Source organism: Lissotriton vulgaris, chromosome 5, assembly GCF_964263255.1.
Source record: "Lissotriton vulgaris chromosome 5, aLisVul1.2, whole genome shotgun sequence".
Classification (NCBI taxonomy): domain Eukaryota; kingdom Metazoa; phylum Chordata; class Amphibia; order Caudata; family Salamandridae; genus Lissotriton; species Lissotriton vulgaris.
Genome location: NC_141693.1, coordinates 2,029,880,884 through 2,029,906,362, shown reverse-complemented (window position 1 = coordinate 2,029,906,362; position 25,479 = coordinate 2,029,880,884). Strand labels below are relative to the sequence as shown.

Genomic DNA, 25,479 nt, shown 5'->3' with positions numbered 1-25,479 from the left:
GTGGAGGGTTTAGTGGTCAGTGAAAGGTGTTAATTGGTCAGTTAAGGGGGTAAATTGTCAGTGAAGGGATTCAGTGGAGGAGGTTTAGAGGTCAGAGTGGAGGTCAATGGCAGCCAGTGGTCAGTGGAGGAGGTTCAGTAGTCCGTGATGGGTGTTCATTGGTCAGTGAAGGGGTTCACGGGTCAGTGGAGGGGGAGGCGGCCGACAGGTTCTGCCTGCTGACTGCTCCTGGCAGAAACATCACGGGTTGCCAAGGATGCTGGGTTGAAAAGAAAGGGCAGTCGCCCTCCAGAACCTTTTACCAAATACATGTGTAAACCATGCAGCATAGATCTTTTTTTCACATGAAATTCGGTCCCAATTACTTGGTGCACATACTAATTTAACAAAGATGAAAGTAATCTATAATGAACGATGGATGCACAATTATTCATGCACGACTGGCAGAGCAGTTAAGTCCATAGCTCATCCACCGCCCCAAGACCCAGCCCGCAGCAGTATTGTACTTGCACACACAATTGTAGCCTTTAGTGATGTGGATCTGGGTTGTGGTGGGACCTGTACACAGGATATGCAGGACTCATGTACACAGTGTTAGGGCTAATGTAGCAGTGCTGTGTGTGCAGGATGTGCGTGGTCTCTTGTGGCAGTGCTGTGTGAATAGGACACAGTGTCTCTAATCTGGTGGTGCTGTGTGTAAAGGACATGTGTGGTCTCTAATGTGGCAGTGCAGTGTATACAGGAAGGGTGTGGCCTCTAATGCGGCAATGCTGTGTATACATGTTGCGTGTGGCCTCTAATGTAGCAGTGCTGTGTGTACAGGATACGTGGGGTATGTAATGTGCCAGTGCTGTGTATACAGGATTTGTGTGGCCTCTAATATGGCAGTGTTGTATGTACAGGATTCGTGGGGTCACTAATATGGCAGTGCTGAATGTGCAGGGTGCATGTGGCATCCAATGTGGCAGTGCTCTGTGTACAGGACATGGGTTCTCTAATGTAGCAGTGCTGTGTGTAAAGGATGCATGTGCTGGTGTCTTTTGTAGCAGTGCTGTGTGAATATGACATGTAGTGTACCTAATGTGGCAGTGTTGTGTGTAAAGGACATGTGTGGCCTCTGAAGGGGCACTGCTGTGTGTACTGAATGTGTGTGGCCTCTAATGTGACAGTGCTGTGGTAAAGAACATGTGTGGTGTCTACTGGGGCAGTGCCGTGTGTACAGGACACGTTTGTCCTCTAATTTGGCAGTGCTGTGTGTATATGACACGTGGGGTCTATAATCTGGCAGGGCTGTGAGTACAGGACATGTGGTCTTTAATGTGGCAGTGCAGTGTGTACAGGACATGTGGTTTCTAATGTGGCAGTGCTGTGTGTACAGGACATGTGGTCTTTAATGTGGCAGTGCTGTGTGTACAGGACATGTGGTTTATAATGTGGCAGTGCTGTGTGTACAGGACATGTGGTCTTTAATGTGGCAGTGCTGTGTGGACAGGACATGTGGTTTCTAATGTGGTAGTGCTGTGTGTACAGGACATGTGGTCTTTAATGTGGCAGTGCTGTGTGTACAGCACATGTGGTCTTATGTGGTCTTTAATGTGGCAGTGCTGTGTGTACAGCACATGTGGTCTTTAATGTGGCAGTGCTGTGTGTACAGGACATGTGGTTTCTAATGTGGCAGTGCTGTGTGTACAGGGCATGTGGTCTTTAATGTGGCAGTGCTGTGTGTACAGCACATGTGGTCTTTAATGTGGCAGTGCTGTGTGTGCAGGACATGTGGTCTTTAATGTGGCAGTGCTGTGTGTACAGGACATGTGGTTTCTAATGTGGCAGTGCTGTGTGTACAGGACATGTGGTCTTTAATGTGGCAGTGCTGTGTGTACAGGACATGTGGTTTCTAATGTGGCAGTGCTGTGTGTACAGGACATGTGGTCTTTAATGTGGCAGTGCTGTGTGTACAGGACATGTGGTTTCTAATGTGGCAGTGCTGTGTGTACAGGACATGTGGTCTTTAATGTGGCAGTGCTGTGTGTACAGGACATGTGGTTTTTAATGCGGCAGTGCTGTGTGTACAGGACATGTGGTCTTTAATGTGGTAGTGCTGTGTGTACAGCACATGTGGTCTTTAATGTGGCAGTGCTGTGTGTACAGGACATGTGGTCTTTAATGTGGCAGTGCTGTGTGTACAGGACATGTGGTTTCTAATGTGGCAGTGCTGTGTGTACAGGACATGTGGTCTTTAATGTGGCAGTGCTGTGCGTACAGGACATGTGGTTTCTAATGTGGCAGTGCTGTGTGTACAGGACATGTGGTATTTAATGTGGCAGTGCTGTGTGTACAGGACATGTGGTCTTTAATGTGGCAGTGCTGTGTGTACAGCACATGTGGTCTTTAATGTGGCAGTGCTGTGTGTACAGGACATGTGGTCTTTAATGTGGCAGTGCTGTGTGTACAGGACATGTGGTCTTTGATGTGGCAGTGCTGTGTGTACAGGACATGTGGTTTCTAATGTGGCAGTGCTGTGTGTACAGGACATGTGGTCTTTGATGTGGCAGTGCTGTGTGTACAGGACATGTGGTTTCTAATGTAGCAGTGCTGTGTGTGCAGGATGTGCGTGGTCTCTTGTGGCAGTGCTGTGTGAATAGGACACAGTGTCTCTAATCTGGTGGTGCTGTGTGTAAAGGACATGTGTGGTCTCTAATGTGGCAGTGCAGTGTATACAGGAAGGGTGTGGCCTCTAATACGGCAATGCTGTGTATACATGTTGCGTGTGGCCTCTAATGTAGCAGTGCTGTGTGTACAGGATACGTGGGGTATGTAATGTGCCAGTGCTGTGTATACAGGATTTGTGTGGCCTCTAATATGGCAGTGTTGTATGTACAGGATTCGTGGGGTCACTAATATGGCAGTGCTGAATGTGCAGGGTGCATGTGGCATCCAATGTGGCAGTGCTCTGTGTACAGGACATGGGTTCTCTAATGTAGCAGTGCTGTGTGTAAAGGATGCATGTGCTGGTGTCTTTTGTAGCAGTGCTGTGTGAATATGACATGTAGTGTACCTAATGTGGCAGTGTTGTGTGTAAAGGACATGTGTGGCCTCTGAAGGGGCACTGCTGTGTGTACTGAATGTGTGTGGCCTCTAATGTGACAGTGCTGTGGTAAAGAACATGTGTGGTGTCTACTGGGGCAGTGCCGTGTGTACAGGACACGTTTGTCCTCTAATTTGGCAGTGCTGTGTGTATATGACACGTGGGGTCTATAATCTGGCAGGGCTGTGAGTACAGGACATGTGGTCTTTAATGTGGCAGTGCAGTGTGTACAGGACATGTGGTTTCTAATGTGGCAGTGCTGTGTGTACAGGACATGTGGTCTTTAATGTGGCAGTGCTGTGTGTACAGGACATGTGGTTTATAATGTGGCAGTGCTGTGTGTACAGGACATGTGGTCTTTAATGTGGCAGTGCTGTGTGGACAGGACATGTGGTTTCTAATGTGGTAGTGCTGTGTGTACAGGACATGTGGTCTTTAATGTGGCAGTGCTGTGTGTACAGCACATGTGGTCTTATGTGGTCTTTAATGTGGCAGTGCTGTGTGTACAGCACATGTGGTCTTTAATGTGGCAGTGCTGTGTGTACAGGACATGTGGTTTCTAATGTGGCAGTGCTGTGTGTACAGGGCATGTGGTCTTTAATGTGGCAGTGCTGTGTGTACAGCACATGTGGTCTTTAATGTGGCAGTGCTGTGTGTGCAGGACATGTGGTCTTTAATGTGGCAGTGCTGTGTGTACAGGACATGTGGTTTCTAATGTGGCAGTGCTGTGTGTACAGGACATGTGGTCTTTAATGTGGCAGTGCTGTGTGTACAGGACATGTGGTTTCTAATGTGGCAGTGCTGTGTGTACAGGACATGTGGTCTTTAATGTGGCAGTGCTGTGTGTACAGGACATGTGGTTTCTAATGTGGCAGTGCTGTGTGTACAGGACATGTGGTCTTTAATGTGGCAGTGCTGTGTGTACAGGACATGTGGTTTTTAATGCGGCAGTGCTGTGTGTACAGGACATGTGGTCTTTAATGTGGTAGTGCTGTGTGTACAGCACATGTGGTCTTTAATGTGGCAGTGCTGTGTGTACAGGACATGTGGTCTTTAATGTGGCAGTGCTGTGTGTACAGGACATGTGGTTTCTAATGTGGCAGTGCTGTGCGTACAGGACATGTGGTTTCTAATGTGGCAGTGCTGTGTGTACAGGACATGTGGTATTTAATGTGGCAGTGCTGTGTGTACAGGACATGTGGTCTTTAATGTGGCAGTGCTGTGTGTACAGCACATGTGGTCTTTAATGTGGCAGTGCTGTGTGTACAGGACATGTGGTCTTTAATGTGGCAGTGCTGTGTGTACAGGACATGTGGTCTTTGATGTGGCAGTGCTGTGTGTACAGGACATGTGGTTTCTAATGTGGCAGTGCTGTGTGTACAGGACATGTGTTTTCTAATGTGGCAGTGCTGTGTGTACAGGACATGTGGTATATAATGAGGCAGTGCTGTGTGTACAGGACATGTGGTTTCTAATGTGGCAGTGCTGTGTGTACAGGACATGTGGTCTTTATTGTGGCAGTGCTGTGTGTACAGGACATGTGGTTTCTAATGTGGCAGTGCTGTGTGTACAGGACATGTGGTCTTTAATGTGGCAGTGCTGTGTGTACAGGACATGTGGTCTTTAATGTGGCAGTGTTGTGTGTACAGGACATGTGGTCTTTAATGTGGCAGTGCTGTGTGTACAGGACATGTGGTTTCTAATGTGGCAGTGCTGTGTGTACAGGACATGTGGTCTTTAATGTGGCAGTGTTGTGTGTACAGCACATGTGGTCTTTAATGTGGCAGTGCTGTGTGTACAGGACATGTGGTCTTTAATGTGGCAGTGCTGTGTGTACAGGACATGTGGTTTCTAATGTGGCAGTGCTGTGTGTACAGGACATGTGGTCTTTAATGTGGCAGTGCTGTGTGTACAGCACATGTGGTCTCTAATGTGGCAGTGCTGTGTGTACAGGACATGTGGTCTTTAATGTGGCAGTGCTGTGTGTACAGGACATGTGGTCTTTAATGTGGCAGTGTTGTGTGTACAGCACATGTGGTCTTTAATGTGGCAGTGCTGTGTGTACAGGACATGTGGTCTTTAATGTGGCAGTGTTGTGTGTACAGCACATGTGGTCTTTAGTGTGTCTCCTGAGGCGGAAGCCGGGAGCAGCGAATGCGCGAATTTTAAAACTTGTTTATTGCACTGTTTCTTGATTTTAATAAGAATCACTTTCCTCACCTGTTTCCCAGGCACCCCCCACCACCGTACAGCGGACTCTAGCGCTGAAACGGGAGCCAAACACCCAGGCTTTTCTGACGCCATTATAGCGAGGAGCACGGACACGCCCCTTCGCTTAGGCCACGCCCACTGCAAACCTAGTATATAAGCGCCACGAGCAAAGCGACGCTTGTATATAAGTGTGTCTCCTGAGGCGGAAGCCGGGAGCAGCGAATGCGCGAATTTTAAAACTTGTTTATTGCACTGTTTCTTGATTTTAATAAGAATCACTTTCCTCACCTGTTTCCCAGGCACCCCCCACCACCGTACAGCGGACTCTAGCGCTGAAACGGGAGCCAAACACCCAGGCTTTTCTGACGCCATTATAGCGAGGAGCACGGACACGCCCCTTTGCTTAGGCCACGCCCACTCCAGGCACCTCCCCTTCCTACAAATATGTGCCATCAAAGAACGCGCAGCGGGCAAGCGCAGCGGGCGCGCCGTTTGCGCGCCGAAGGCGCGCCTAAGGCAAGCCCGTCTGTGCCCGTCCGTGCCACGACCGGGCCCAGGGCGCGCCACGCCGCCCAATTTAAGGTATGTACCAACCCAATGCCTACTCTCACTAGAGAAAAAATCCTCTCCCTAAACAACAATTGCAACAACTGTCACAATGTGATCAATGTCGACAATTGGTTAGGGCCTCTAAGCTGCCACTCATGTAAAATCTCTCTCACCCCAGAGAAATCGTTAACCGCTATGGAAGACTCGACCCCTGTCCGAGGAGCCCTAATCAACGCTAGGTCAATATGCAAAAATGGAGCTCATATTTATGACCTAATCACAGAAAACGACTTTGACCTACTATTTGTAACCGAAACCTGGCTAAAAGCATGGTGCAACCCTGTTATAGCCCAGGCTGTTGCACAGGGATACCTCATTCAACGTATTGACAGACAGGAACAAAGAGGTGGTGGCCTTGCCATTATCCACCGGGACTCCATGAAATGCTCCACGTTCGAGCTTTCGGACATTAAGGGAGCAGAAAGCATGGGCTTCCGCATTCAGATAAATGATGAGAACACCTTTGCCGGTGCACTCATCTACCGCCCACCAGGACCACAGAACGGTTTCTCACCCAGTTTTGAAGAGGCACTCAGCACTCTCACCATGAAATACGCCAACTTCACCGTTTTAGGCGACTTAAATTTCCATTTGGACAAATTTAACGACCCTAACACAATATGGCTCAATGAACTTACCGATATTCTGGGACTGGAAATACTAACCAAGAAGCCCACACACAAAGCAGGCCACATCCTGGACTGCGTTTGCACCAATCTCACTACCCTAACTATAGCAACTCCCCTGCCTCAAACGTGGACTGACCACTGGCTAATCCCTTTCAACCTCGCTATAAAAAAAAGGACAAACATTCCCAAACCAAAAGTCGACACTCAGGCACAGATAGACTGGAAAAAACTAGCAAACTCCCCCAATCTGCACCTTGTCGCCGAGAACTTAAAACCCCTCCCCACTGGTTGCACTGAAACAGACTACAGCAATTTCTGTACATGGATCACAAATCTCGGCAAATCCCCCAATCCGCAAAAAGTGAGAAAAAAGCAAAACAAAAAATGTGCCCCATGGTTCTCCCCACTCCTCAAAGATAAGCGCTCAGAGGTTAGAACCCTCGAAAAGAAATGGCGCCGCACCTATAGCGACACTGAACTCCTAGACTACAAAACTGCTAGGAAACATTATCACGAAATGATAAAAACCGCCAAAAAAGAGCATTTCCTTGAAGCCATCACTAGGTCCAACAACAATCAAAAGCAAATCTTCAAAATAGTCGATGACTTCATGAATCCCAGAATCCTTAGGCAAGAGATTCCACCTTCACCCGCCCTGTGCAACTCGATAGCTGACTACTTCGAACAAAAAATTCAAAACCTAATTAAAGACTTTCCAGACCCTCCCGAATCCCTTTTACAGGAAAACCTACCAACTACCAACAAAAACCCGCAGCTAAGCAAATTTGCTCCGGTCAGCATGGAGGAAACTCGCCAAGCTATCCTCTCCATCAAGTCAGGCTCCCCTTTCGACCCGTGTCCCCCTCTGCTGCTCCAAACCATAGTGGACACTGTTAATCCCACTATAAACAACATCATCAATTCTTCCCTTGCTACCGCTGCCATTCCTTCTGAATGGAAACTCGCTGCCGTGAAACCCCTTCAAAAGAAAACCCTTGCCGACCCCACCATACTTTCCAACCTCCGACCTATATCGCTGCTTCCACTACTGTTCAAACTCACAGAGTCAGCGGTAAACAAACAGCTGACCACATTTCTGGAGGACAATAACCTATTACACCCTAGCCAAGCAGGTTTCAGAGCAAACACTCCACGGAGTCAGCCCTCCTGCATACGGTAGAGACCCTCAAGATAGCAATGGACCAAGGTAAAAAAGCCGTCCTGATCCTGCTCGACCTGTCGGCGGCCTTTGATACGGTCTCTCATCCCGTATTAATTGGCCGCCTGGCCAACTCGGGACTTGCAGGAACCGCCCTAAACTGGCTAAAAAACTTCCTTAGCCATAGAAAGCAGGTCACCATATTGGGAAACTATCGGTCAGACGAGAAGGCACTAAATACAGGGGTGCCACAGGGCTCTAGCCTAAGCCCAATTCTTTTTAACTTATATATGACCCCCCTGATAGAGCTCATCAGCACCTTCAACATCAGCACAATATCGTATGCTGATGACACGCAGCTCATCCTTGTCCAAGACAACACTACCTCAGCTGAAGAAAATCTGAAAGACTGTCTCACTGCCACTTTTGAATGGATGAGAACTCACCACCTCAAGTGCAACTCAGGAAAAACGGAAATCCTCCCCTTTGGTCAGGATAACCTCTTCTGCCCGAAACAGTGGTGGCCCCAAGATGCTGAGGTCCCGCCAAACACAATCAAATCAGCCCGCAACCTCGGGATTAAGTTTGATGAAGCCCTCTCTTTCAAGCAACAAGCAGGTACCGTGGCAGGGTCCTGCTTTAACATCATCAAGGGCTTGAGAAGGGTCTTCGACCTCCTTCCCCTGACGGCCAGGAAGACAATCGCAGTGGCCCTCATCACATCCCGCCTGGATTACTGCAATAGCATCTACGCAGGTTCCAATAAAAGCGTCCTGCACAAATTGCAGATGGTGCAGAATACCGCAGCCCGCCTAGTACTAAGGCTGCCCAGGAGGTCATCTGCCTCAGCAGCACTTAGAACCCTGCACTGGCTGCCCATTCATAAGAGAGTACTATTTAAAATCCTACTTATCACCTTCAGAGCCTACCACCAGTCGGGTCCCTCCTATCTGTCCCAAAGGTTTGGAAAATACACCCCCTCTCGATCACTCAGGTCCTCCAACCTGAACCTACTGGTGGTCCCTAGATTCAGGCTCTCAACCAAAGGTGGCAGATCATTAGGTTTTTTGGGAGCTAGAGCCTGGAACAAACTCCCCTCCCAGATGCGTCTGATCCCCTCAGAAACCCTATTTCGCAAGGCTCTCAAAACCTGGATTTTTAATGCACCTGACACGTTAGTTCTAAAACTAATCTAACTTAACTCTCTTTAGTTTCAGCACCCCCCCCCCCCTAGTTGCCAGCACTTTCCCTTTTCTTCCTTTCAGTGACACCCTTACCACTAGCGCCAAGATGCTCCTTGGAGTGTAAGTCGCGCTTTATAAAAACTGTATCATATCATCATATCATGTGGCAGTGCTGTGTGTACAGGACATGTGGTCTTTAATGTGGCAGTGCTGTGTGTACAGGACATGTGGTCTTTAATGTGGCAGTGCTGTGTGTACAGCACATGTGGTCTTTAATGTGGCAGTGCTGTGTGTACAGGACACGTGGTCTTTAATGTGGCAGTGCTGTGTGTACAGGACACGTGGTCTTTAATGTGGCAGTGCTGTGTGTACAGGACATGTGGTCTTTAATGTGGCAGTGCTGTGTGTACAGGACATGTGGTTTCTAATGTGGCAGTGCTGTGTGTACAGGACATGTCGTCTTTAATGTGGCAGTGCTGTGTGTACAGGACATGTGGTCTTTAATGTGGCAGTAATGTGTGTACAGCACATGTGGTCTTTAATGTGGCAGTGCTGTGTGTACAGCACATGTGGTCTTTAATGTGGCAGTGCTGTGTGTACAGCACATGTGGTCTTTAATGTGGCAGTGCTGTGTGTACAGGACATGTGGTCTTTAATGTGGCAGTGCTGTGTGGACAGCACATGTGGTCTTCAATGTGGCAGTGCTGTGTGTACAGCACATGTGGTCTTCAATGTGGCAGTGCTGTGTGTACAGGACATGTGGTCTTTAATGTGGCAGTGCTGTGTGTACAGCACATGTGGTCTTTAATGTGGCAGTGCTGTGTGTACAGGACATGTGGTCTTTAATGTGGCAGTGCTGTGTGTACAGCACATGTGGTCTTTAATGTGGCAGTGCTGTGTGTACAGGACATGTGGTCTTTAATGTGGCAGTGCTGTGTGTACAGCACATGTGGTTTCTAATGTGGCAGTGCTGTGTGTACAGGACATGTGGTCTTTAATGTGGCAGTGCTGTGTGTACAGCACATGTGGTCTTATGTGGTCTTTAATGTGGCAGTGCTGTGTGTACAGCACATGTGGTCTTTAATGTGGCAGTGCTGTGTGTACAGCACATGTGGTCTTTAATGTGGCAGTGCTGTGTGTACAGCACATGTTGTCTTTAATGTGGCAGTGCTGTGTGTACAGCACATGTTGTCTTTAATGTGGCAGTGCTGTGTGTACAGCACATGTGGTCTTTAATGTGGCAGTGCTGTGTGTACAGGACATGTGGTCTCTGCGTGTAAAGGACATGTGGTCTTTAATGTGGCAGTGCTGTGTGTACAGGACATGTGGTCTTTAATGTGGCAGTGCTGTGTGTACAGCACATGTGGTCTTTAATGTGGCAGTGCTGTGTGTACAGGACATGTGGTTTTTAATGTGGCAGTGCTGTGTGTACAGGACATGTGGTCTTTAATGTGGCAGTGCTGTGTGTACGGGACATGTGGTCTTTAATGTGGAAGTGTTGTGTGTAAAGCACATGTGGTCTTTAATGTGGCAGTGCTGTGTGTACAGGACATGTGGTCTTTAATGTGGCAGTGCTGTGTGTACAGGACATGTGGTTTCTAATGTGGCAGTGCTGTGTGTACAGGACATGTGGTCTTTGATGTGGCAGTGCTGTGTGTACAGCACATGTGGTCTCTAATGTGGCAGTGCTGTGTGTACAGGACATGTGGTCTTTAATGTGGCAGTGCTGTGTTTACAGGACATGTGGTTTCTAATGTGGCAGTGCTGTGTGTACAGGACATGTGGTCTTTAATGTGGCAGTGCTGTGTGTACAGCACATGTGGTCTTTAATGTGGCAGTGCTGTGTGTACAGGACATGTGGTCTTTAATGTGGCAGTGCTGTGTGTACAGGACATGTGGTCTTTAATGTGGCAGTGCTGAGTGTACAGCACATGTGGTCTTTAATGTGGCAGTGCTGTGTGTACAGGACACGTGGTCTTTAATGTGGCAGTGCTGTGTGTACAGCACATGTGGTCTTTAATGTGGAAGTGCTGTGTGTACAGGACATGTGGTCTTTAATGTGGCAGTGCTGTGTGTACAGGACATGTGGTTTCTAATGTGGCAGTGCTGTGTGTACAGGACATGTCGTCTTTAATGTGGCAGTGCTGTGCACAGGACATGTGGTCTTTAATGTGGCAGTGCTGTGTGTACAGCACATGTGGTCTTAATTGTGGCAGTGTTGTGTGTACAGCACATGTGGTCTTTAATGTGGCAGTGCTGTGTGTACAGGACATGTGGTTTTTAATGTGGCAGTGCTGTGTGGACAGCACATGTGGTCTTCAATGTGGCAGTGCTGTGTGTACAGCACATGTGGTCTTCAATGTGGCAGTGCTGTGTGTACAGGACATGTAGTCTTTAATGTGGCAGTGCTGTGTGTACAGCACATGTGGTCTTTAATGTGGCAGTGATGTGTGTACAGAACATGTGGTCTTTAATGTGGCAGTGCTGTGTGTACAGCACATGTGGTCTTTAATGTGGCAGTGCTGTGTGTACAGGACATGTGGTCTTTAATGTGGCAGTGCTGTGTGTACAGCACATGTGGTCTTTAATGTGGCAGTGCTGTGTGTACAGGACATGTGGTCTTTAATGTGGCAGTGCTGTGTGTACAGCACATGTGGTCTTATTTGGTCTTTAATGTGGCAGTGCTGTGTGTACAGCACATGTGGTCTTTAATGTGGCAGTGCTGTGTGTACAGCACATGTGGTCTTTAATGTGGCAGTGCTGTGTGTACAGCAAATGTTGTCTTTAATGTGGGAGTGCTGTGTGTACAGCACATGTTGTCTTTAATGTGGCAGTGCTGTGTGTACAGCACATGTGGTCTTTAATGTGGCAGTGCTGTGTGTACAGGACATGTGGTCTCTGCGTGTAAAGGACATGTGGTCTTTAATGTGGCAGTGCTGTGTGTACAGGACATGTGGTCTTTAATGTGGCAGTGCTGTGTGTACAGCACATGTGGTCTTTAATGTGGCAGTGCTGTGTGTACAGCACATGTAGTCTTTAATCTGGCAGGGCTGTGAGTACAGGACATGTGGTCTTTAATGTGGCAGTGCTGTGTGTACAGGACATGTGGTTTCTAATGTGGCAGTGCTGTGTGTACAGGACATGTGGTCTTTAATGTGGCAGTGCTGTGTGTACAGGACACGTGGTCTTTAATGTGGCAGTTCTGTGTGTACATCACACGTGGTCTTTAATGTGGCAGTGCTGTGTGTACAGGACATGTGGTCTTTAATGTGGCAGTGCTGTGTGTACAGCACACGTGGTCTTTAATGTGGCAGTGCTGTGTGTACAGGAGATGTGGTCTTTGATGTGGCAGTGCTGTGTGTACAGGACATGTGGTTTCTAATGTGGCAGTGCAGTGTGTATAGGACATGTGGTCTTTAATGAGGCAGTGCTGTGTGTACAGGACATGTGGTCTTTAATGTGGCAGTGCTGTGTGTACAGGACATGTGGTTTTTAATGTGGAAGTGCTGTGTGTACAGGACATGTGGTCTTTAATTTGGCAGTGCTGTGTGTACAGCACATGTGGTCTTATGTGGTCTTTAATGTGGCAGTGCTGTGTGTACAGGACATGTGGTCTTTAATGTGGCAGTGCTGTGTGTACAGGACATGTGGTCTTTAATGTGGCAGTGCTGTGTGTACAGGACATGTGGTTTCTAATGTGGCAGTGCTGTGTGTACAGGACATGTGGTCTTTAATGTGGCAGTGCTGTGTGTACAGGACATGTGGTCTTTAATGTGGCAGTGTTGTGTGTACAGGACATGTGGTTTCTAATGTGGCAGTGCTGTGTGTACAGCACATGTGGTCTTTAGTGTGGCAGTGCTGTGTTTACAGGACATGTGGTCTTTAATGTGGCAGTGCTGTGTGTACAGGACATGTGGTCTTTAATGTGGCAGTGCTGTGTGTACAGGACATGTGTTTTCTAATGTGGCAGTGCTGTGTGTACAGGACATGTGGTCTTTAATTTGGCAGTGCTGTGTGTACAGGACATGTGGTTTCTAATGTGGCAGTGATGTGTGTACAGGACATGTGGTCTTTAATGTGGCAGTGCTGTGTGTACAGCACATGTGGTCTTTAATGTGGCAGTGCTGTGTGTACAGGACATGTGGTCTTTAATGTGGCAGTGCTGTGTGTACAGGACATGTGGTTTCTAATGTGGCAGTGCTGTGTGTACAGGACATGTGGTCTTTAATGTGGCAGTGCTGTGTGTACAGGACATGTGGTCTTTAATGTGGCAGTGCTGTGTGTACAGGACACGTGGTCTTTAATGTGGCAGTGCTGTGTGTACAGCACATGTGGTCTTTAATGTGGCAGTGCTGTGTGTACAGAACATGTGGTCTTTAATGTGGCAGTGCTGTGTGTACAGGACATGTGTTTTCTAATGTGGCAGTGCTGTGTGTACAGCACATGTGGTCTTTAATGTGGCAGTGCTGTGTGTACAGCACATGTGGTCTTTAATGTGGCAGTGCTGTGTGTACAGCACATGTGGTCTTTAATGTGGCAGTGCTGTGTGTACAGGACATGTGGTCTTTAATGTGGCAGTGCTGTGTGTACAGGACAGGTGGTCTTTAATGTGGCAGTGCTGTGTGTACAGCACATGTGGTCTTTAATGTGGCAGTGCTGTGTGTACAGCACATGTGGTCTTTAATGTGGCAGTGCTGTGTGTACAGCACATGTGGTCTTTAATGTGGCAGTGCTGTGTGTATAGGACACGTGGTCTTTAATGTGGCAGTGCTGTGTGTACAGGACATGTGGTTTCTAATGTGGCAGTGCTGTGTGTACAGGACATGTGGTCTTTAATGTGGCAGTGCTGTGTGTACAGGACATGTGGTCTTTAATGTGACAGTGCTGTGCGACAGGACATGTGGTCTTTAATGTGGCAGTGCTGTGTGTACAGGACATGTGGTTTCTAATGTGGCAGTGCTGTGTGTACAGGACATGTGGTCTTTAATGTGGCAGTGCTGTGTGTACAGGACATTTGGTCTTTAATGTGGCAGTGCTGTGTGTACAGCACATGTGGTCTTTAATGTGGCAGTGCTGTGTGTACAGCACGTGTGGTCTTATGTGGTCTTTAATGTGGCAGTGCTGTGTGTACAGGACACGTGGTCTTTAATGTGGCAGTGCTGTGTGTACAGGACATGTGGTTTCTAATGTGGCAGTGTTGTGTGTACAGGACACGTGGTCTTTAATGTGGCAGTGCTGTGTGTACAGCACATGTGGAATTTAATGTGGCAGTGCTGTGTGTACAGGACATGTGGTCTTTAATGTGGCAGTGCTGTGTGTACAGGACATGTGGTTTCTAATGTGGCAGTGCTGTGTGTACAGGACATGTGGTCTTTAATGTGGCAGTGCTGTGTGTACAGGACATGTGGTCTTTAATGTGGCAGTGCTGTGTGTACAGGACATGAAGTCTTTAATGTGGCAGTGCTGTGTGTACAGCATATGTGGTCTTATGTGGTCTTTAATGTGGCAGTGCTGTGTGTACAGGACATGTGGTCTTTAATGTGGCAGTGCTGTGTGTACAGGACATGTGGTCTTTAATGTGGCAGCGCTGTGTGTACAGGACATGTGGTTTCTAATGTGGCAGTGCCGTGTGTACAGGACATGTGGTCTTTAATGTGGCAGTGCTGTGTGTACAGGACATGTGGTTTCTAATGTGGCAGTGCTGTGTGTACAGCACATGTGGTCTTTAGTGTGGCAGTGCTGTGTGTACAGGACATGTGGTCTTTAATGTGGCAGTGCTTTGTGTACAGCACATGTGGTCTTTAATGTGGCAGTGCTGTGTGTACAGGACATGTGGTTTCCAATGTGGCAGTGCTGTGTGTACAGGACATGTGGTCTTTAATGTGGCAGTGCTGTGTGTACAGCACATGTGGTTTCTAATGTGGCAGTGCTGTGTGTACAGCACATGTGGTCTTTAATGTGGCAGTGCTGTGTGTACAGGATATGTGGTCTTTAATGTGGCAGTGTTGTGTGTACAGGACATGTGGTCTTTAATGTGGCAGTGCTGTGTGTACAGGACATGTGGTTTCTAATGTGGCAGTGCTGAGTGTACAGGACATGTGGTTTCTAATGTGGCAGTGCTGTGTGTACAGGACATGTGGTCTTTAACGTGGCAGTGCTGCGTGTACAGCACATGTGGTCTTTAACGTGGCAGTGCTGTGTGTACAGCAATGTGGTCTTTAACGTGGCAGTGCTGTGTGTACAGCACATGTGGTCTTTAATGTGGCAGTGCTGTGTGTACAGCACATGTGGTCTTTAATGTGGCAGTGCTGCAGTGCTGTGTGTACAGCACATGTGGTCTTTAATGTGGCAGTGCTGTGTGTACAGCACATGTAGTCTTTAATCTGGCAGGGCTGTGAGTACAGGACATGTGGTCTTTAATGTGGCAGTGCTGTGTGTACAGGACATGTGGTTTCTAATGTGGCAGTGCTGTGTGTACAGGACATGTGGTCTTTAATGTGGCAGTGCTGTGTGTACAGGACACGTGGTCTTTAATGTGGCAGTGCTGTGTGTACATCACACGTGGTCTTTAATGTGGCAGTGCTGTGTGTACAGGACATGTGGTCTTTAATGTGGCAGTGCTGTGTGTACAGCACACGTGGTCTTTAATGTGGCAGTGCTGTGTGTACAGGAGATGTGGTCTTTGATGTGGCAGTGCTGTGTGTACAGGACATGTGGTTTCTAATGTGGCAGTGCAGTGTGTATAGGACATGTGGTCTTTAATGAGGCAGTGCTGTGTGTACAGGACATGTGGTCTTTAATGTGGCAGTGCTGTGTGTACAGGACATGTGGTTTTTAATGTGGAAGTGCTGTGTGTACAGGACATGTGGTCTTTAATGTGGCAGTGCTGTGTGTACAGCACATGTGGTCTTATGTGGTCTTTAATGTGGCAGTGCTGTGTGTACAGGACATGTGGTCTTTAATGTGGCAGTGCTGTGTGTACAGGACATGTGGTTTCTAATGTGGCAGTGCTGTGTGTACAGGACATGTGGTCTTTAATGTGGCAGTGCTGTGTGTACAGGACATGTGGTTTCTAATGTGGCAGTGCTGTGTGTACAGCACATGTGGTCTTTAGTGTGGCAGTGCTGTGTTTACAGGACATGTGGTCTTTAATGTGGCAGTGCTGTGTGTACAGGACATGTGGTCTTTAATGTGGCAGTGCTGTGTGTACAGGACATGTGTTTTCTAATGTGGCAGTGCTGTGTGTACAGGACATGTGGTCTTTAATTTGGCAGTGCTGTGTGTACAGGACATGTGGTTTCTAATGTGGCAGTGATGTGTGTACAGGACATGTGGTCTTTAATGTGGCAGTGCTGTGTGTACAGCACATGTGGTCTTTAATGTGGCAGTGCTGTGTGTACAGGACATGTGGTCTTTAATGTGGCAGTGCTGTGTGTACAGGACATGTGGTTTCTAATGTGGCAGTGCTGTGTGTACAGGACATGTGGTCTTTAATGTGGCAGTGCTGTGTGTACAGGACATGTGGTCTTTAATGTGGCAGTGCTGTGTGTACAGGACACGTGGTCTTTAATGTGGCAGTGCTGTGTGTACAGCACATGTGGTCTTTAATGTGGCAGTGCTGTGTGTACAGGACATGTGGTCTTTAATGTGGCAGTGCTGTGTGTACAGGACATGTGTTTTCTAATGTGGCAGTGCTGTGTGTACAGCACATGTGGTCTTTAATGTGGCAGTGCTGTGTGTACAGCACATGTGGTCTTTAATGTGGCAGTGCTGTGTGTACAGCACATGTGGTCTTTAATGTGGCAGTGCTGTGTGTACAGGACATGTGGTCTTTAATGTGGCAGTGCTGTGTGTACAGGACAGGTGGTCTTTAATGTGGCAGTGCTGTGTGTACAGCACATGTGGTCTTTAATGTGGCAGTGCTGTGTGTACAGCACATGTGGTCTTTAATGTGGCAGTGCTGTGTGTACAGCACATGTGGTCTTTAATGTGGCAGTGCTGTGTGTATAGGACACGTGGTCTTTAATGTGGCAGTGCTGTGTGTACAGGACATGTGGTTTCTAATGTGGCAGTGCTGTGTGTACAGGACATGTGGTCTTTAATGTGGCAGTGCTGTGTGTACAGGACATGTGGTCTTTAATTTGACAGTGCTGTGCGACAGGACATGTGGTCTTTAATGTGGCAGTGCTGTGTGTACAGGACATGTGGTTTCTAATGTGGCAGTGCTGTGTGTACAGGACATGTGGTCTTTAATGTGGCAGTGCTGTGTGTACAGGACATTTGGTCTTTAATGTGGCAGTGCTGTGTGTACAGCACATGTGGTCTTATGTGGTCTTTAATGTGGCAGTGCTGTGTGTACAGGACACGTGGTCTTTAATGTGGCAGTGCTGTGTGTACAGGACATGTGGTTTCTAATGTGGCAGTGTTGTGTGTACAGGACACGTGGTCTTTAATGTGGCAGTGCTGTGTGTACAGCACATGTGGAATTTAATGTGGCAGTGCTGTGTGTACAGGACATGTGGTCTTTAATGTGGCAGTGCTGTGTGTACAGGACATGTGGTTTCTAATGTGGCAGTGCTGTGTGTACAGGACATGTGGTCTTTAACGTGGAGAAGTGTGGCTCACTGGTTAGAGCAGGCAGACCCTGAAGCAGAGGTCAGACCCGGGACCAGGGTTGGATTCCCGACGCGGCAGGGTGTTGAGCTCAAATGTCCACGGACTCGATAATTCTCGCTTCGGTGCCTGACCTAATCATGGGTTCACACTATGCAACTCTGGGCATTAAGCTTGCTTAATCTCCACAACGGCCCCCCCGCGGCGGGATGCCTGGCTTTCACCTTGGGGATGCCCTGTAGGGGCTATCTCACAGGGAAAAACCAGGACGGGTTCCCAAGGCAAGCGCGGAGATACCCCTTCGGGGGTCGATTCTGGCGCTATATAAGAAATGAAATAATAATAATAATAATAATGTGGCAGTGCTGTGTGTACAGGACATGTGGTCTTTAATGTGGCAGTGCTGTGTGTACAGGACATGTAGTCTTTAATGTGGCAGTGCTGTGTGTACAGCATATGTGGTCTTATGTGGTCTTTAATGTGGCAGTGCTGTGTGTACAGGACATGTGGTCTTTAATGTGGCAGTGCTGTGTGTACAGGACATGTGGTCTTTAATGTGGCAGCGCTGTGTGTACAGGACATGTGGTTTCTAATGTGGCAGTGCTGTGTGTACAGGACATGTGGTCTTTAATGTGGCAGTGCTGTGTGTACAGGACATGTGGTTTCTAATGTGGCAGTGCTGTGTGTACAGCACATGTGGTCTTTAGTGTGGCAGTGCTGTGTGTACAGGACATGTGGTCTTTAATGTGGCAGTGCTTTGTGTACAGCACATGTGGTCTTTAATGTGGCAGTGCTGTGTGTACAGGACATGTGGTTTCCAATGTGGCAGTGCTGTGTGTACAGGACATGTGGTCTTTAATGTGGCAGTGCTGTGTGTACAGGACATGTGGTTTCTAATGTGGCAGTTCTGTGTGTACAGGACATGTGGTCTTTAATGTGGCAGTGCTGTGTGTACAGCACATGTGGTTTCTAATGTGGCAGTGCTTTGTGTACAGCACATGTGGTTTTTAATGTGGCAGTGCTGTGTGTACAGCACATGTGGTCTTTAATGTGGCAGTGTTGTGTGTACAGGACATGTGGTCTTTAATGTGGCAGTGCTGTGTGTACAGGACATGTGGTTTCTAATGTGGCAGTGCTGAGTGTACAGGACATGTGGTTTCTAATGTGGCAGTGCTGTGTGTACAGGACATGTGGTCTTTAACGTGGCAGTGCTGCGTGTACAGCACATGTGGTCTTTAACGTGGCAGTGCTGTGTGTACAGCACATGTGGTCTTTAACGTGGCAGTGCTGTGTGTACAGCACATGTGGTCTTTAATGTGGCAGTGCTGTGGGTACAGCACATGTGGTCTTTAATGTGGCAGGGCTGTGTGTACAGCACATGTGGTCTTTAACGTGGCAGTGCTGTGTGTACAGCACATGTGGTCTTTAATGTGGCAGGGCTGTGTGTACAGCACATGTGGTCTTTAACGTGGCAGTGCTGTGTGTACAGCACATGTGGTCTTTAATGTGGCAGTGCTGTGGGTACAGCACATGTGGTCTTTAACGTGGCAGTGCTGTGTGTATAGGACATGTGGTCTTTAATGTGGCAGTGCTGTGTGTACAGCACATGTGGTCTTTAATGTGGCAGTGCTGTGTGTACAGGACATGTGGTCTTTAATGTGGCAGTGCTGTGTGTACAGGACATGTGGTTTCTAATGTGGCAGTGCTGTGTGTACAGCACATGTGGTCTTTAACGTGGCAGTGCTGTGTGTACAGCACATGTGGTCTTTAATGTGGCAGTGCTGTGTGTACAGCACATGTGGTCTTTAACGTGGCAGTGCTGTGTGTACAGCACATGTGGTCTTTAATGTGGCAGTGCTGTGTGTACAGGACATGTGGTCTTTAATGTGGCAGTGCTGTGTGTACAGGACATGTGGTTTCTAATGTGGCAGTGCTGTGTGTACAGCACATGTGGTCTTTAACGTGGCAGTGCTGTGTGTACAGCACATGTGGTCTTTAATGTGGCAGTGCTGTGCGACAGGACATGTGGTCTTTAATGTGGCAGTGCTGTGGGTACAGCACATGTGGTCTTTAACGTGGCAGTGCTGTGTGTATAGGACATGTGGTCTTTAATGTGGCAGTGCTGTGTGTACAGCACTTGTGGTCTTTAATGTGGCAGTGCTGTGTGTACAGGACATGTGGTCTTTAATGTGGCAGTGCTGTGTGTACAGGACATGTGGTCTTTAACGTGGCAGTGCTGTGTGTACAGCACATGTGGTCTTTAATGTGGCAGTGCTGTGGGTACAGCACATGTGGTCTTTAACGTGGCAGTGCTGTGTGTACAGGACATGTGGTCTTTAATGTGGCAGTGCTGTGTGTACAGCACATGTGGTCTTTAATGTGGCAGTGCTGTGTGTACAGCACATGTGGCCTCTATTAAAAGTGGGCAGGTGCGCACCTATATCTTTCTGGACTGTACCTTGCTGGTGCAGTGCAAATGAGAATCCTTCGTGGGTGTTAAGAAAAGTCGGAGAGAGGTTGGTCTCAAGTACTCACTGTTATACCCAGCGAAGCTGAAAGTGAGAGCCAACCAAACCAGGTATTTGTTTACAGACCCAACGGATGCCTGGGACTGAGTAGAGCCGAGGAGATAGGAATCATCCACCCTAGACATACCGAGCCAGAGAGGAAGCAACGCACCGGGAGATGGCCTGACCGGAGGAGGGTGAGATCTCGCCCCGAAGGAGCGCCTTCACTGGAACGGATGCAAAGCCAACAGCAATGCGCGCTGTCAGATGTATCGCTCCTGACAACAGAGTACCACTTACTCCTGTCCAGAGGACTTACCAATGCCTCACTATCAGACACTAGATCACCTCATTGCCCAATATCACTGCCTCACTTTCAATTTCAATCTTTATTCGGTTATTTGCAACAAAAAAAACATAAAAGCACAATTTAATACATTATAAAAACAAATTGATAAAAGAGACCACAATATCCACAGGAATAAAACACAATTAGACTGTAGGTGAGTATATACAACAATATGTACAACAATATCAAGCATTATCCCTCCATGCTGATTCTAAATTTTAAAGTGCATTCGTTATTTAGCACTGCCTCACTTATTCTGCCACCTGTCACCCATCAGACAGCATAGTCCCTGATTTGACCTGTTCACTGTTGCACAGTTGTTAATATTGCTGTCACTGAGTAATTGGTTTCTTTTGGTGAGCACGTGTCTATTGGTACAACTGTTGGGTCATATTATTATCTCAGTTTGATGTACTTGTAAAATTTGCTAAAATCATTTTAAAATCGTTCTCCTGTTTTTAAAAGTGTAGCTCTTACTTCCACATTAAAATTGACCTCAGCCATCCCGCTGTTTTAGCGGGAACAGAGTAGCGGGCGTCTTTCTCGAGCGCCATCTTGGGTGAGGGGATCTGGGCTCGGCCGCACTTTGGGGACTGTGCTCTAGTGGTCGGGCACTCGCTTGCATATTTAAAAACCGGCAATGCGAGCGCGCAGCGTGCGCGTGAGAGGTAAACCCGTCTGCGCCCGGCCGCGTACAGCGCCAGCCTGGCTGCCCACCGTAGCCCACACCAGGAGAGAATAGAATACACTAGGGAACAGCTATTCATTATAGGTAAGAGGAACAATGAGGGGGGGCCACGTCCAGTACCTACTTGTATGGATAATATTAATAATAATAAAAAACATTTATAAAGCGCCTGGTTACACTATAATCAGTGTGTCCCCGCGCTGTGAATGCAGTCCAGAAGAAGACAGATAAAAGGCAATCAGCAGAGAGTAGAGGTCTAAAAACACAGAATCAAACTTTATTCTTCGGGAAAAGGTGAGTCTTAAGTTTCAGACGGAACCTTGTTTCCGATGGCTCCATCCGGAGTTCAATGGGTAATTCATTCCATTTGCAGGCTAAGTATCTGAAAGAGCGACTTCCCATCCGAGCTTTATGAATGCGAGGGACGTGGACTTGCATACTACCAAGAGATCCCAAAATTCGCTGAGGACGGTAAATGGTCAGCATATTTTGAAGATATGCAGGGCCCTTGCCTTGAGCAATACGGTGAGCCATAAACAATGTTTTAAACCTAATACTTTCCCGTATGGGGAGCCAATGCAGGGTGGCTAAGGTGCGGGACCTAGTACTAGAGGCCACCAGGCCAACTTTCAAATAGATGGTATATTACCGATCACTAACAACTCAGTTTTATTCCAGTTGAGGCGGAGATAGTTGTTATTCATCCAGCCAGCTAAATCAGTTAGACAGGTGGAGAAGAAAACAAGTTACTTACCTGTAACTTCAGTTATCCAGTATTGGTATCTTTCATAGATTCACATGCCTGAATCATTCCCCGTCGTCGAGGCGGGAGTCCCACGGTAAATAAAAAAGCAGTGCCAAAAGCACTTTGTAGTAGTAGGCCTTAGAAAAAGGCCTGAGGCCTATATTATAGTAGCCTATCTACATCATTATGCTAAAAGGACCAAAGTCTTTGCTCCAACCAATCAGCTCACAGCACCCTCTAGAACCTTCCCTGCAGAGCCAGCTCTCCTCAGATTTTCGTAGCACAAGTGGGAACAAGTATCCCCAACTTAGAGAACTGACTCGCCGGGGAGGAGGGTGGGTGCATGTGAATCTATGAAAGATACCAATACTGGATAACTGAAGTTACAGGTAAGTAACTTGTTTTCTTATCCAGTATTGGGGTATCTTTCATAGATTCACATGCCTGAATCAGAATAGCAAGCAGTAAGCCAGGCAAAGTCGGTTGCGGATGGTGGGAGACTTATTACAGTGCACCCCCATGAATGTATCGTCAACAACCAACAAAAGTCTAGAGATTGAACTATTAATAAATCATGTTCAAGTTCAACATTGAAATTATGCATTTTCTTTCTGGAAAGAAATCTTAAGCATCATACAAAAATACACAACATGTTAGCATATGTCTGTATATTTAAAAACAATCTGTTGAATTGCATGTACTTTATATGAAATAAGTGAACATCAGTACCTGAACATACTCCTTATGGAAACAGGTGACGTAAAACAGCTAGGCCCACTGCCGCATCATCCTGATTTGCTGATTGCAGGCAGTAATGTCTTGTAAACGTGTGGACATTCTTCCATGTCGCAGCACGGCAAATGTTCTCAAGCGTCACTCCTGCAAACAAAGCTCTTGTGGAGTGAGATCGAACAGATCTTGTCAATGGTCGATTAGCCTTGACGTGGCAGAATTGAATAGCGGATGCGATCCATCTTGAAATCGTGGCTTTAGTAACCGCTTTCCCCAATGTAGTCTGGCCATAAGCTACAAACAGTTGATCTGATTTTCTCAAAGTCTTGGTTATCTGAAGATAGAATTTTAAGCATCGTTTGATGTCCAAAGAATGCAATGTCTTTTCAGCCGGGGTTGACGGGTTTGGAAAGAAAACTTTCAGCTTGACAGGTTCATTTAGATGAAACTGGGAAGGCACTTTCGGTATGAACGTTGGATTCGTTCGCAAAGTGACATAGGCCTGGGAGAAATGTAAAAAGGGCTCCTTTATGGTGAAAGCTTGAATTTCTCCCACTCTTCTTGCGGAAGTTAGTGCCAGTAATAAAGCAATCTTCCATGTCAAGAACTTTAGGTCGGCTCTATGGATAGGCTCGAACGGATGCTTCATCAGCTGTGATAGAACCGTGTTGAGCTCCCATTCCGGTAGTGAGGGCTTCACTGGGGGATAAGCCCGGAACAGACCCCTCATAAATTGCTTGATTAGCGATGAAGAGCAGAGTGATTGAGTGTTAGTCATCTTTCTGTACCTGGATAAGGCCGCTAAGTGGACTTTTATTGATGAAAAAGAAAGATCAGATTGCGCTAAATGCAATAAATAGGGTAATATCTTTTCTGCCGGCGCCTCTATAGGGTGTAAAGCACTAGAGATGCACCATGCGCAAAAACGCTTCCATTTGAGACGATACGTTTTTAATGTACTCTGGGCTCTTGCCTTCTCTAAAATGTCTCGGCAGTCCTGAGGAATTTGAAGATGTTCGAATTCTAGGAAGTTAGGAGCCATGCATGCAATTTCAGCGATTGAGGATCTGGGTGAAGTACCTGACCCTCGTTGCGTGACAGTAACTTCGGAGTTACACGCAGTTTGATCGGTGGTTCCTGTGAAAGTAGCATGAGTTCCTGAAACCAATACTGGCGAGGCCACTTGGGAGCAATGAGGAGAAGGCGACAACTCTCCATTTTCATTTTGCGCACCACTCGTGGAATCAGAGGGATCGGAGGAAAAGCGTATGCATAGGTCCCTGACCATCGCATCGAAAGGGCATTCCCCCTTGACCCCTGTTGAGGATATCTGCTGGCGTAGTACCGGCATTTCTTGTTCTGATGTGTCGCAAATAGGTCCAACCTGGGTTTGCCCCATCTCTGAAACACATAGTTCAACTGGTCGTTGTCCAGTTCCCACTCGTGGCAATCTGACAATGTTCTGCTCAGTTTGTCTGCCAAGGTGTTGTAGAGGCCTCTGACGTGCTCCACTTTGAGAGTTATGTTGTGAACTGTTAACCATTTCCATAACTTTTGGGCTTGTTTGGATAACGTTGCTGATCTCGTTCCTCCCTGCTTGTTGATATAAAACATGCTTGTGGTGTTGTCCGTTCTGACTAGAACCGAGGACCCTACTATCCTGGGGAGGAACGCTTGAAGAGACAGACAAATGGCTTTCAACTCTAGACTGTTGATGTGGCATTTCTTGTGTTGCTGAGACCATTTTCCTTGCACTTGCAGGTCCTGGAGATGACCACCCCAGCCCTCCATGGACGCATCCGGAGGATTCTGCAAGAATGAGAACCCCTGTTCCAGATTGCTGATCTGAGACCACCATTGGAGTGCATGCACCATCCTGTTGGTGATCGTGATGGTGTCTTCGAATGAACCTGTCGCTTGATGCCATTGACAGTTTAGCTCCTCTTGCAGTGGCCGCATCTTTAGACGCGCCAATGGAATGAGGTTGATGGCTGAAGAACACATCCCCAGAAGTGATGCAAATAGGCGAACTGAAAGTGACCTTCTTCTTGCCAGTTTTTTGGCCAATGCCTGCATTCGGAGCTGTCTCTCTCGAGATAAGGATGCCTTGCATTCCACTGTGTCAAAGCAAGCTCCTAGGAACAACAGGTTTTGTTTTGGATCCATTTGAGATTTTGTTCTGTTGATTGTGAGGCCTAGCGATGCGAAGAGATTGCGGCATACTGTAATGTCGGATCTTACTTTGGCCTCTGATGGACCTTTGACTAGCCAGTCGTCCAAATATGGGAAGACCTGCACTTTTGCTGCCCGAAGAGCTGCTGCCACAGGGGCCAGGCACTTCGTGAAAATCCTTGGGGCCGACTTGAGGCCAAATGGGAGAACTTTGAATTGATAATGGGCGCCGGCCACCGTGAAACGGAGGTACTTCCGATGGTTTGGGTGGATTGGGATGTGGAAGTATGCGTCTTCCATGTCCAAGGAAGCCATGTAATCTCCCTCGTTGAGGCAACTGAGAATGTCCGAGAGGGTGACCATTCGAAATCCTTGCTTCTTGAGATATTTGTTCAGATTGCGTAGGTCTAGGATCGGTCGCCATTCCCGTTTTCTTTTTTATGAGGAAAAAACGGGAATAAAAACCTGCCCCTCTCTGATGATTTGGAACTTTCTCTATTGCGTTTTTGAGAAGCATACCTTGCACTTCCTTGAACAATAAGTGAAGACGAGGGGGAGGGGGACCCCTGGGCGGAGTTGGTGGAGGTTTGGTGATGAACTCTAGGGTGTGACCATGTTGGACCAAGTCTAACACCCACCGATCCGTTGTTATATTCTGCCATTGCTGTTGGAAAGCAGATATCTTTGCGCCCACGGGAAGGTAAGGGATTGGAGGTGGCGCCCAATTGCTCTCACTGTTTCTTGTGACTGTCTCTTCCTTGGTTGTTTGCGCGCCTTCTTCCTCCTTGGCGAGAGA

General features: G+C 47.5%; 1 protein-coding gene across 2 annotated transcripts in view; it reads right to left on the bottom strand.

Moving 5' to 3' along the window:
* The window catches only part of CFAP157 (cilia and flagella associated protein 157), a 681,435-nt gene that overhangs the window by 508,519 nt on the left and 147,437 nt on the right, over positions 1-25,479 (bottom strand). The window lies entirely within an intron of this gene.